This window comes from Loxodonta africana, chromosome 6 (assembly GCF_030014295.1).
Source record: "Loxodonta africana isolate mLoxAfr1 chromosome 6, mLoxAfr1.hap2, whole genome shotgun sequence".
In the NCBI taxonomy this organism is placed as follows: domain Eukaryota; kingdom Metazoa; phylum Chordata; class Mammalia; order Proboscidea; family Elephantidae; genus Loxodonta; species Loxodonta africana.
Window position 1 is genome coordinate 10,019,608 of NC_087347.1, and position 14,326 is coordinate 10,033,933.

At 42.2% G+C, this 14,326-nt stretch overlaps 1 protein-coding gene across 2 annotated transcripts in view; it reads right to left on the bottom strand.

Annotated features, from left to right (window-relative positions):
- The window catches only part of GIGYF2 (GRB10 interacting GYF protein 2), a 144,641-nt gene extending 132,730 nt beyond the window's left edge, over positions 1-11,911 (bottom strand). For both annotated transcript variants that reach the window (XM_064286544.1, XM_064286543.1), the window contains exons 1-2: positions 11,800-11,911; positions 7,097-7,162 (exon numbers count right to left, since the gene is read on the bottom strand). The gene's annotated coding sequence lies outside the window, so the exon portion shown is untranslated. The remainder of the gene's footprint in view (positions 1-7,096; positions 7,163-11,799) is intronic.
- Between the last annotated feature and the right edge of the window lie 2,415 nt (positions 11,912-14,326).

The following is a 14,326-nucleotide window of genomic DNA, read 5'->3' on the forward strand; positions in this document are numbered from 1 at the left end:
GAGGGAAAAAAAAAGAGTAATTTACAGGGGAGAAGCCTGACAAAACATTACCTCAGCCAGGTAAATCAGTGATAAGTTCTGCTGATAATATGAGCTCTGGATCTGACATGATGAGAATGGTACTTTACACCTCTGTGGTCTTCGTCCCAAAGCCCGTGGCCCCAGTCTAATCAGGAAAAACACATCAGATTATTATAATAGAGGGCTATTCTACAAAATCCCTGACCAGTCAAAACTATCAAGATTATCAAAAACAAGGAAAATTTGAGAAAATGTCGCAGCAAAAAAGAGCCGAAGGAGGTAAGACAACTAGACATAATAAGGTGTTCTGGATGGGATCGTGGAACAGAAAAAGACTAGGTAAAACTAAGAAAATGTGAATAAACTATAGACTTCAGTTATCAATTTGGTTCATTAATTACCATACTAATGCAAGATATTAATAATGAAGGAAATGGGTGTGGTATAGATGGGAACTCTTCAATTTTTCTGTAAATCTAACACTGTTCTGAAAAATAAAGTCTATTACAAAAATGAAGGAATTTGAATTGTAACAAAAAAGGCTTTTTACATTTAAAAAACTCAGTTCCTCAGTCATACTGGCCATATTTCAAGTACTCAACAGTCACATGTGGCTAGGAGCTACAGTATTAGTGTAAATTGATAGAACATTTCCACCACTGCAGAAAGTTCTATTGGGCAGTGCTGATGTATGAGATTACTTTCACAGAATTATAATTAATCACAACTAATGAGCAAATCATTAGTGTTAAAAAGCAAAGATGTCATCTTGAGGACTAAGGTGTACCTGACCCAAGCCACAGTGTTTTCAATCACCTCGTACACATGCAAAAGCTGTACAATGAATACAGAAGACCAAAGAAGAACTGATGCCTCTGAATTACGGTGTTGGTGAACAATATTGAATACACCATGGACTGCCAAAAGAACAAACAAATCTGTCTTAGAACTGCAATCAGGGTGCTCCTTAGACACAAGGATGGCAAGGCTACATCTCACATACTTTGGACATGTTATCAGGAGGGCTCAGTCCCTGGAGAAGGAAATCATGCTTGGTAAAGTAGAGGGTCAGCGAAAAGGAGGAAGACCCTCAATGAGACGGACTGACACAGTGGCTGAGATAATGGGCTCAGGCATAGCAACGACTGTGAGGACAGCACAGGACCGGGAGGAGTTTCATTCTGTTGTATACAGCGTCACTATGCCAGGGAACTGACTCGACAGCACCTAATAATACTGGTGAGCAAATCCATATCTAAACCTTGTTGCCGCCAAGTTGATTCCGACTCATAGCGACCCTACAAGACAGCGTAGAACTGCCCCATAGGGTTTCCCAGGAGTGCCTGGTGGATTCAAACTGCCAACCTCTTGGTTAGCAGCCAAGCTCTTAACCACTATACCAACAGGACTCCAAATCCCTTTGTACTTATCACTAAAAACCCTCACTGATATCTAAAAACCCTCAATAATGTGTCCACTCCAATTTCAATTCCAAATAATTACTTAGGGAAAAAAAAAGGTGTTTGTTTTGCTTTGATTTTTTAATCAGTGTAACATATATTAAATGTAAATATTGAAAACTGTTCCACTTCTCAAAGCATCAGTTTTCAAAGTACGGTCCATGGACCCCACTACTCTTTCAAGGAATCTGTGATATCAAAGCTACTTTTATAAAAATACTAAGACATTATTTGCATTTCTCACTGTGCTGGCACTTGCATTAATCATGCAAAGCAATGATGGGTAAAACTCCTGGCATCTTTGCATCATTCAAGATAAGGTCATCAAACTCTACTAGTATCCACTGTATTCTTCACAACCGTGTGCCATGTACTCACAGGAGGAAATGAAAAAGTCAGTGTGACTTAAGAATGTCCTCCGTGAAGCAATAACAACTACTGATTTTATTTATCTAGATCCCCGAATACACATCTTTTTCCGACTCTGTGTAGTAACATGGGAAGCAAGAATGAAGCGCTTCTGCTGCGTATCAAAGCTGAGTGAATGTTTTAAGGAGAGGTACTTACGTGACTGTGTTATGAGCTACAAGGTCAACTGGCTGCTTCTTTCATGGAACATCATTTAGACTTGAAAGAAAAACTGGCACACAAATCTGGTTACCCAGACTAGGCTATTTAGAGACATTTTCTCAAAAATGAACGAAGTGAGATTGTCGCTTTAAAGAAAACAATTGACAGTATTTGTTGCCAATTATAAAACTTGACCTTAAATGCTAACAAGCAGCCATCTAAGATGCATCCATTGGTCTCAACCCACCTGGATCAAAGGAGAATGAAGAACACCAAGGTCACACGATAACTATGAGCCCAAGAGACAGAAAGGGCCACATGAACTAGAGACTTACATTATCCTGAGACCAGAAGAACTAGATAGTACCCGGCCACAACTGATGACTGCCCTGACAGGGAGCACAACAGAGAACCCCTGAGGGAGCAGGAGAACAGTGGGATGCAGACTCCAAATTCTCATAAAAAGACCAGACTTAATGGTCTGACTGAGACTGGAGGAATCCCGGCGGTCATGGTCCCCAAACCTTCTGTTGGCCCAGGACAGGAACCATTCCTGAAGACAACTCATCAGACATGGAACGGACTGGACAGTGGGTAGGAGAGAGATGCTGATGAAGAGTGAGCTACTTGTATCGGGTGGACACTTGAGACTGTGTTGGCATCTCCTGTCTGGAGTGGGGATGGGAGGGTAGAGAGGGTTAGAAACTGGGAAAATTGTCACGAAAGGAGAGACTGGAAGGGCTGACTCATTAGGCGGAGACTAAGCGGGAGTATGGAGTAAGGTGTATATAAGCTTATATGTGACTGACTGACTTGATTTGTAAACATTCACTTAAAGCTCAATAAAAATTATTTAAAAAAAAACTTGACCTTTCAGGTAAAAATTTGAATCTTGGAAAACTATTCAGCACTTCGAACTTGACAGTTTTCCAATACTTAACAATTTTCTGCTGGGTGTTGGTATCGATGAAAGTAATTTTTTTGTTTAATATTGTATAATGTTATAATGTAAAAGATACATTTAATGTCCAATATAGACCAATGGATTCTAATATAACTGTACAAAAAGTTCACTGATACAGTTCAAGTTTCACATTGCAACTAATCTTTAAAAATACTTGTGCAATTTTCGTGTAATATCAAAGAAGAATATGTGCAATTATTTTAAAAAGCCATTAAAATACACCTCCCTTTTCCAGCTACATATCTTTGTGAGGATGAATTTTCTTCATATACTTCAAGCAAAGCAATAAAGAACAGACTGAAAGCAGAAGCAGATTTGAGAATCCAGCCAGACAGAAAAGCGATCTGTGAGAAGATAAAACAATGTCACTCCTCTCAACAAACATTTTTAGAAATGTTTTAGAACATATGTATTAGCCATAAAAAATGTCTATAACATGTGATGCGTTTATTATTGCTATTTTTAATGAGTTAATAAATATACTTTTTTTAATTTCTCAATTTTCATTTCTAGTAAGGCAAATATAGAGAAGCATAAATCAAAAAATCAAAAGTTCTCTGGCACCCCAATAATTTTGAAGACGGTAAAGGGGCACTAGGAACAAAACATTGACAATATCTACCTCAGAAAAAGAGGAAAACCTGACAAATAAAAGAAGTACACAAATAAACCAAAAACCAACAAGCATACGTAACTCTGGAAAGCAGATGAAGGTGCACGAAACATCACTGACATCAAGAACACCGAGATCCAAAACGCGACACTTATTCAAAAACACCTAGTCTTTTTTACATGGGTCTTTTCTAAGGACGCAGGGACTTCTCACGTTCCGAATTTTACGGATTTTACGTAAGGACTCCTGCCCGCCCCTCCCACTAGGCCGTAAGCCCCTGAAGACAGGGCCATGTGTGACGTGCTCAACACTATCAGCACCTGGCACAGACTGGGCATTCAAATACTTGCTGGATTAAAAGGGAGGAAAAAAAAGGACATGCAAACTGAACTCACTGACCTTCTCTATTTATAAAGATAAAATTTTACAACCAAAATGTACTTATGTACAAAGTAATACAATCACAGAGGCTCCCATTCATTGAGGACCTACCTACTACGTGCCAGGCACTGTATTAGGCATTTTAGATTTTTAACTCCCACAATGACCATGGGATGTATTTTACAAGTAAGGAAAATAAGGCTCCAAGAGTTTAAGTAACTTGTCTAAAGTTATAGAGAGTAAGGGGCAGAACATTCAAATCTACATCTCTCTGCTCAAAAGCCCACAAGCTTTTCACCGTATATTGATATAGTGTTCGGTGCTGCTTAGTTATCATTTCTTTCCATCTCCTTACCATTTTCAGAAGAACTAATTTTGTGGGAAGTCACCTTTCTCTTTTCCCCAATCTCCCAACTTTGTTCCACTGACCTCCAACTCCCACCCCTTTACATCACTCAATTAAGCAATATAGTAAGACCTCTGTTAGGGAAAATTCTCTGTTCTCATAACACACTCAGAAACTCCAATTGACAATGGTAAAAGGCCAAACAGTTATCAGGTTCCAGAACTTGAATTAAGGCTCTCTGGTCCACTGACCTCACAGGATGGCTTCGCACCCAGTTACACAGAGGATACTCAGCCAGAGTCTGGGCAACACGACCCCCATTCCCAAGGGACTGATCACAATGAGCACGCCCAGACGTGGCTAGCCCTTCAAAGCCTCAGCTATGATTTACTGATCAGAAAGCACCGAGACAGTACCTTGTCCCAATTCCTCCTCAGTCTCCGCAACCAAAGGACCAACACTGAAGACACCAGAGCTCCCAAGACCTCCTCCAAGCCCAAGACAACCTGCATAAAAGGAGCTTTGTTTTTGCTCCCAAAGAACATACTAGCCACATCACTGTAACAAGAAAGGCTAATGTCATTGCCACCATTCTTCCCACTGCTTCTCAACAATATGTAAATATCTTTTTCCCCCCTTTTGGTAAAAGGATAAGAATAAAACTAGCAAACTATTCCACGAAAAATACAATGCTATAAACATTGTCACGTTATCTGATAATCTCACACCACCAGCCAACGCTTCCCAGTAAGGGGCCCTCAGCGTCTCTGCAAGTTTTCACAGATTGTGTGTAAGTCTTTTTAAACTTCACAAAGTCCCGAACAAGCCTTTCCTCAACACCCAGATTCTAGAAAACATGCTCTGTGAAAAAGGGTCTTCTATCCGAAAAATGAATTCCGTTGTGATTGGCTAAAGAAGGAAGACAGCATCTGGGGCCTGTCACCACTCTATAATAATTTTCATTAGTAATTCCTAGACCAGAACGCTCCTTAGAAGCAAGGATGGCGAGACTTCATCTTAGATACTTTGGACATGTTTTCAGGAGGGCCAGTCCCTGGAGAAGAACACCACGCTGGGTAAATAGAGGCTCGGCAAAAAAAGAGGAAGACCCTCATGAGATGGACTGACACAGTGGCTACAACAACGGGCTCAAGCATAACAACAATTGTGAGGATGGCACAGAATCAGGTAGTATTTCGACGTCACCTAACAGGGTTTGAATCAAAAATCTAGAACCACACTAATATTAACAAAATTTGAGAATACAGTTACTTAAGGAATTTAGACTATGTCACTAAATACATCCATGCCAGCCACAAACAAAAATAAATAGGACTTATAGTCGATTTAAAAAATGTTTGCTTTAGTATTACCTAATAATTCTAGATTAATACAAAAACATGTTATTAAAAAGTTTACATCATCTCACTAATTCTTTCCCAGCAGCGATGGTCCCTGCTACTACCTCCTCTAAATAATGTGAATATAGCCCGTGAAGTTCCACCCTTCAAATTCTAGATGGCTTCCTAATATCCAAGTGTCATTCAATACTACAGAAGCACCCAGAAATCAAATTTATAAAAACAATCCATGAAAAATCCAGTGGATTTTTCCACAAACGAAGCCTCTCATTTGCTTAACCTTTATTTATCCCAGACGCTCCTCTGAATATCAACAACCAAGAATTTTTATTTTAAAAGTACACTAGGAAGTTCCACCAAATGGTTGGTGAGACCTTCTGGGCCTCATTCATCAAAAGTTAAGCACCTATGTTAACTCTTCAAGACACACAAATTAAAGCTGCAGAGCCACGTCCAGGAAAGCTTTCTAGAATACTAGGAAAAGGAAAAGCACCTAGAAACTTCTATGGGAATATGGTAGAATTGCTACCACTGCACCTTCTCTAAGACCTGCCCCCACCCACAGGAGTGAGGCCTTTCAGCTAACTACATTTGCTTCTTCTAGAAGCTTCTAGACCCCAGCCCTGTGGCCATACTAATTGGACCAACAGTGGAGAACTGGACCACTTTAGACCAACCAAATCCACCTCCCCACTCAGGAATCTGAAATTTGGGCACTGAAATAATAATCAGCTGGCTAATGATATTAGAGCTCATGTTCATATGTGGCTCTAGGCATGGTTCCAGGCATGCCAATTTCTTCCACGTGCTTATTACAGCAAAGTTAGGCTGGAGAAAGACTACAGCAGAAGGGTAAAGAGACCCAGGAAATGCTGTCTGGCCAGCTGGGACAAAGGGCTACGACCACCTCGGCTCCTGAATGCTTCCCAGTTTCTGGCTCCAGTCCTTCATGAAGCAAACTGCTTAGCATCCCTGCCCCACAGATTCCTCTCTTGGAGTAAGCTAGTCTGAATGGGTTCCTGTTACCTGCCGCCAAAAAATCATCATCACAATTTAAGATATGAATACACAGTTGGATCAATACAGAAAACGTATGATTATTCTTATGGTCATAAAAGAGCTAAGTGGTACCAGAGGAGTTTCTATTCACTGCCCATAACCTCAGGAGAAATCACAGGATGAAGATAACCAAAACCTTAGTGGTGATGGCTGAGTAACACTGAGAATGTAATGCCACTGAACTGTACATTTCAAAACAGTTAAAAGGAAAAATATATGTTATATGTATTTTACCCCAATAAGATATAAATAACAAAAACCGAAAACAAAAATCACCTGTTCGCATGAGCCTTCAGCTTTGTGCTTCCCTTCAACACTCACCTGTTCAAAAGTTCTGCTGGTTCACAGCAGGAGGTCTGAGCAGACTTTGTTCAGATCCTTTTAACACTGTAAATAATAAAATTGCTAACGTAAATCACTCAGCAATTTCTTAGGGAACTTAAAAACACAATTTCTCACCATGAATATGCTGCACAGGAAACAGCTCCCACACCTGGTTAAAATATTAGCATTGCCTGGTGTGCTTACAAACCAGGTGCTCTGTTGCCACATCTAGAGCCTCTCTGGGCAGCTCTGGGTAGGTTTGAGAAACACTCGTTTTTAACAAGGGTCTTAGGTGATTCTGACTGAGCTGACAAATGAGTACCACTATTGGGTTTTAGGGAAGTGATTATTTCATTCAAAACCACATTACAGGGATTTGGTATTGACATCTGAAACGTATCTGATAGCAAATGGACAGCCAGCATCACAGGAAGAAAATGTGTACCTCACAAAAGTAATGACTGAGCCTCCAGAAGGCTGACCACTGTCAAATGTCCAAGAGGCAAAGCTCCATGCGTGCTTTCAGTTGCAAAACCACAACCTGCATTGGATGCTGTGTGGAAGCAGTATCCTAAAAATCCACAAGATGGTGACATTTCAAGCGACGAGGAGCGGCCTGAGGCACAATAGCTTCAAGTGGTCTCTTAGCTAAAATTAGGTGATTCTGTGGATGCTGCTGCTAGAGAACCAAAAAACTATCATTTAAAAATAAAGGTGACAATTTAAGTGACAGCAGAAAGCAACTGGAGAAAGCCTTCCACCTTTGACTCAGTTTTGTAAAAAGCAGCCATGTTATAATACCTAGAAGGTCATCCAACTATACCCCTGTACTCTAGTTTTCCTTGTTTTTTTTTTTTTTTTGAAGGGCAGAAGAAAGGAGAGAGAAGCAGGCAATAAACCAACTCTTCTCTGGGCCTAACCCAAAACAGCAAGTTCGAGGGTATCTCCTACTCTAGGAATAAATTAAGTTCAAGTTCAATGAAAATCTTGTAGGTAACAATATGAAATTGTGTTCCACATTTAATTACTTGAAGTAAGGAAGTATGTAATACTTTGAAAACATTTTTATAAAATAAAGTTTGGCCACTGACAGGAATATTCTTCTGTTTTTCAAACCTCTCTCTTCCTTCAACCTCACATGAAATTATGGGCAATTCGACACAGGTATAATTTTGTATTCCTATAAAATTCATCTAGTATATTTCTCTCTCATCTGACAGCATGAAAAAAAAATGACAACACTAATTCTATCAAGATATATTACAGGACTCTACTTATAAGTAAGCATGCCCAAGGAATAAAAATCTACTTAATATTTTTAAAGCTATGTAATTCTTCAGGGCATTAAAAATGAATGGCAACTAGGACTTTATATACCATAAAACCTTAGATGGGGCTGGTGGTGGGGGGAGTTCGGATTCAGAGTTTACAACAACGACCAAAGAATGTTAAGGCAATTCAAATAGATGAAGGAAAATGGATATTCAACTTGCCTCTAAGATACCTGGACTAACACCAATATAAGCTGCAGAGTCAACCTAATGAGACTGGTCCCACTTTAATACCTAAGAAATAGAATAAAACAGGAAGTACTGAAAATTGAATCAGCAAAGCCTGATGGAGAGCTGCAGTCAGTCAGTCTTTGAAAATGACACAAATCAAAGAGTCTTTAGAGAAGGGGCAAGGGTAAAAGGGTCAGTTAGTAATCTGTTCTCCTGTATTGGTTCTCCCAGTTAGCAATCACTATCAGTGGTCATCTTCCAGTGTGAAGGTCAACAAAAAGAGGATAGCAATATGGCAGATTAAAATGCAGAGTCATGAGGACAAATGAGTTGATACGGCATCAAAGATATTATAATTTAGAAGTGTCATTTTGAAAATTCAACAAAGGAGCAAGAGGAGGAAGAAAGGCACTTAGTTCAAGCGCTGCCTCATCATTATCACCACTATGCACCCCTTTACCAAAGAGCTCCAATCGTACCCTGAACTTGTAATTCCCAACTTCTCATGATTTTGTGACAAGCCTGTGACAAATTATTTTCATACATACAACCTGTCAGCAAAAGCATCTCAAAACCAAAATATTAAATTCCTCAGGTAAACCAAAATGAAAGGGAATTTTTATAAAAGCTCAGAAAAAAAAAATTTTAATCTAGTACCACATTTTTTAGTATCAAATTAGAGATCTAGTCTGAAAAGTACAGGAGGAAGGGTAAAAAACTCAATACAAAAAGTCCTATGCATGTAAGATGTTATTTATAAAGAATATACAAACATATTAGTAGACGTCCTCCAGGCATTTAAAACCAGGCCGGCCAGCACAGAAATAATGTCTTTACTAACAGGCAACGCGAGTTAATACACTGCTTCCATTTTTCTTCCTGGTCGTATGCCTTAATTATCTGTGTCTGTACTTCAGAAATTCTTCATTTCCTTACATTTTCCTTACATGTTCAAATATTCTCGAGATTTCAAAATATCCCCTTCTTAGAAAGCAACTCCTTTCAAAAACTCCTTTCAAGCAGATAAGCATCAATGTCATTTAAAATTTTTTACTGTTGAGAAAGATAACATCATAATTTCCTGAAATATGCTATCTGAATTTTATGAGCCTCCTGAATTTTTCCAGATTTGGGGGTAGGGAGGGTGTGTGGGGAGAAGAATGTTGGCCCAAATTTCCAGAATCTGATTTTCCTTTTTAAGAGTCGTAAGAGAGAAGAAAAATTAGATTCCAGGACACTGAATAACTCCTCTCAGCACCAATGAGGTGGACACACACACAGCTCCTACTAGGCTCCCTCTCTGCCTTCCAGCCCAAAAGCCTCCATCCTTCTCCCTGCCTAACAGATAGGTTGTTCCCACCTCAGTTTCTGCCTCAGGGTCTTTGCCAAGCAGTTCAACTGTCTGGAGCACTCCTCCCCACTATCTACACAAATAGCTCCTTTACTCCTGTCAGGTCTTCCTTCAAATGTTCGCTGTTCTATGAGGCCTTCCCTGGATATTCAAAATTAATCCCAGCCTCCCCCAACTCCTTATTTCTCCCTGTCTCATTTTTTTCCACACCACTTACCACTATTATATATTTTACCTAAGTATTCATTTGTCTAGAAAAGAGCTCCACGGGGGCAGGAATTCTGGGTCTGTTTGGTAGACGTTCAATATTTGTCAGACAAATGAATGCAAGAGTGAATAAAGAAATGAATGAATGAATGGAAGAACATGGTCCCTTCCCCCCTCCAGCCTCGAAACAGTCACTTTATGAAAAAGGTGGAAGCCCTTTCCTTCCTAATGAATCACTGCAATCACCATGGTATTCCTCAGTGCAGAATGTCAAAGGAAAGGATCATGGAACATTTTTCCAGATACGTCGCTTCAGTTTTTTCTAGTGTCCTCTTCTGCTGTCAACGGCTGACGTAACCCAAAAGTACATATTCCAGTCTGTCCACTCTGAAAGCTGCTACACTCACTTGTAAAACACATAAAAACATCAAGGGATGACAGTGAGCACTTGTGTTCTCATCAAAATGGACAAACTCTGGAAGGCCAGAGTTGCACATACTAAAGGGATGAAAGTGAACGGGCAGAAAAGGAAGGATGACAAACAGTATCTTTTTAATCAAGGAAGTCATTGCATTCTAATAAGGAACTACTACCACATAAGAGAATCACCTTCACTGAACAAAACACTGGCAATCACGACTGCCCATGGCTCAAGCCTATACCGAGAGTCCTGGATAAAGCTGTTCCTTACTACCCCCTTACTCAATTTCTTGCAAGTTAAATGGGAATACTTACCTTCCTCACAGGGTGACTATGGTGTGCTTAAGTGTGTTTAAAGACTTGCAGAAAAAGAAAAAATTAAACAGTACCAGATGAATGCAAAGCATCGGGTCTGCTTCCCAAACCCACTCATACACCCTGCTTCTTTCATACCCCCTTTCCTAGTTGCTTGATTTATGTTTCGGCTACAAAACTGAGGTGCTGAGGGTGCTTGGTGGAAAACTGCTGACACTTAGGCTAATGCCCATTTCAACCTGATGTTCGTCAAAGCTGCCACGGGCTCTGCTTTCTCGACCTCGGTCCCTGGATCCGATCATGGCTCCACCTTGCCTCAGGCCTGCCCCAGACCCGGTCCTCTGGCCACGGAAGGAGTCTCCCCAGTCCAGATGCTCCATGAGGAAGGCAAGGGCGCACCGCCCAGAGCCAGGTGTGGGGAGGAGGGCCGGCAGGAGCAGCTGTCTGGCCGCAGCAGCAGCTGTTACCCGGGGCACCCCAAGGCTGGACGGGTGAGCGGCCCCCGAGGAGCAGGTAGTGGAGGGCGAGCGCTCTGCCCCTGACCAAGCTGGCCTGACATGCCCACTGCATCGTCCTCTTCCCTTCCTCGGCTTCCCCCGCAATGCCACAGACATCCCCGGAGAAGGAGGCTCCCGGCTCCCCGCCGCCGAGACGCGCCCGGGGCCGGCGTGCCCCCCGCCGGGGAGGAGGCTCCCTCCAGCCCCGCACCTGACCTGTCCCCTCGCCTGACGCTCCAAGCCGGCCGCTGCCGGGGCGGCCTGTGGGTGTCCATGCGGCTGGGCCGGGTCGGGCCGGAGCTGCGGGGGCGCGAGCGCGGCCGGGGGCCCCGGACGGCCCGGGGAGCGGCGGCGGAGCCGGGCGCGGAGCGTAGCCGGGCAGGGGAGCGAGAAGGAGTCACTGGTTACCTGCGGTCCGGGGCAGGGAGTCTCACAGAACCCAAGTCAGTCTTCAGCCTCAACAACACAAGATGGCCGACACGTCGCCACGCACGTCACGTGACACCGCGCTCGCTGCGCCACGCCCCCTACTCCGCCCCCGCCCCCTGCCTCGCTTCTCTCCCCGCCTGTCCAGTCCCCACGACATCCTTCCTTTCCTCTGCCTCCCGCCCCTCTTCCCTCGACACGCCCCTGCCCGAGACCCGGATGTCAAGCTGGAACGGGCGGGGCCGCGGCAAGGCGCAGGCGCAGTGCCCAGGGCCGGCTGGGTTTCTCGGAGCTCGCTGCCTGCCCTTGAGTTGAGTAGGTTTGGTGTACAGGGCTGGCTCCGCGCCAGGCACCCTGTGACTCACTATCCTGTGCACCCAATCCAGGGCCTGTTCTCCGTTCAAAAAGCTCTACATCATTAACGAGCTGATTTTTCCAAACTTTTCCTGAGCTTTCTGCCCAGTCTTAAGGGATCTGGTAGTTCGCCTTGTGGGCTTTTCCTGTGCCTTTGCCATCCTAGAGTTTGTGAGGAAGCTACAAAAGCTGAAATTCAAACTAGTTTCTCTACTTGTTGACCGTTTTGGTAGAACCAGGAATTCATTCTGGAGGCCTGGAATGTGAGAGCTGTGAAGTTCCCATTTCCTCCTAGTACATCCAGCCTTATAACCCTTTTGCCTAAAAAAATCTCCTGCTTTGGGGTTGCCAGATAAATTAGAGGACGCCCAGGGACATACTTACACTAAAAACTTACTCGTTGCGTTCTGTATTTTTGTTTGCTAAATCTGGCAACTCTACTCTTAGCCTCCCTTCTTCTCAAGTCACCACCATTCTCTCCTGTATCTCCAACCTTTTCCCATCTTGCAAAACCAAGATCCTTCCCAGCATATTTAAAAAAATAGTCGAGTCGCCCCCCTTAAAATTTAATGTTCAAAGCTCCATTTCCCCTTCCAGGTACTTCCCTGCTCTGTTCTCTTTCAATGCACTGTCTCAGTTTCCACACCTGCTATGCAATCATCAATTACTACCCTTACCTAGCCACCTACCGCTTGCCCTCAGGACACCTCAACCTACAGGTTGGTAATGAGTTTTTAAGTCTGCATTTTAACTTTAGTGCTACCATGTCTTCAACATGATTGACCATCCCTACCTTCTGAAACACTTTGCTCCTTTGACTTTTATGCTGTTGTCACTCAAAGTGTGGTCAATGGCACAATCCCCATCAAAATTCCAACAGCCTTCTTTACAGAAATAGAAAAACAAATCCTCAACTTCACGTAGGATGGCAAGAGGCCCCGAATAACAAAAGCAATGTGGACAGAGAAGAACTAGGAGGACTCAAACTTTCTTTTTTTAAAACATGCTATATACAGCCACAGTAATTAAAACAGCCTGATACTGTTATAACAATTGACACGCAGACCAATGGAATAGAGTTGAGAGTCCAGAAACAAACGCACACATCTATGGTCAACTGATTTTGACAAGGATGATAAGTCCATTCGATGGGGAAAAAATAAATGGTGCTGGGAAAATGGGATTTCCACATGCAGAAAAATGAGACATGATAGATGCCTCTCACCATACACAAAAACAAATGCAAAATGGATGAAGGACCTAAACGTACAAACTAAAACCATAAAATTCTTAAAAGAACAAGCAGGGGCAACGCTGTCAGGCCAGGTTCCAACAATGGATTATCTGGTATAATAATAAAAGCACAAATGGCAAAAGACAAAATAAATGAGACCTCATACAAATTAAAAACTTTAGTTTATCAAAAGACTTTACCAAAAAAGTGGAAAGACAAGACACCAACTTGCAGAATACCATCAGAAACCATATATCCAAGAAGAATCTAATGACCAAGTATACATAAAATTTCATCAACTTAACAACAAAAGGATAAAGAACCCAGTCATAAAATGGGGGAAAGGACTTGCGTAGACATTCCACCAAGGACAACATTCGAATGGCTACTGAACACATGAAAAGTTGCTCAGCATCATTAGCCATCAGAGATGGAAATCAAAACCACAATGAGATACTATTTCATTCTCACTAAAACCCATTGCCGTCAAGTCGATTCTGACTCATAGCAACCCTGTAGGACAGAGTAGAGCCGGCCTATATGGTTTCCAAGGAGCGCCTGGTAGATTTGAACTGCCGAGCTTTTGGTTAGCAGCCATAGCTCTTAACCACTATGCCACCAGGGTTTCCTTTCACTCCCACTAGGATGGCTAAGATTAAAAAAATAAAATAACAAATGTCAATGAGGATGTGGAGAAATTAGAACCCTTGTCCATTCTTGGTGGGAATGCAAAATAGTACAGCTCTTGTGGAAAAAAACTGAGGTCATTCCTCAGAAAACCAAAAATAGAACTGCCATACAACCCAGCAATTCTACTGCTGGGTATATACCCAAAAGACTTGAAAGCGGAGACTCGAACAGAGACTTTACACCAATGTTCATTGCAGTACTATTCACAATAGCCAAAAGATGGGAACAACC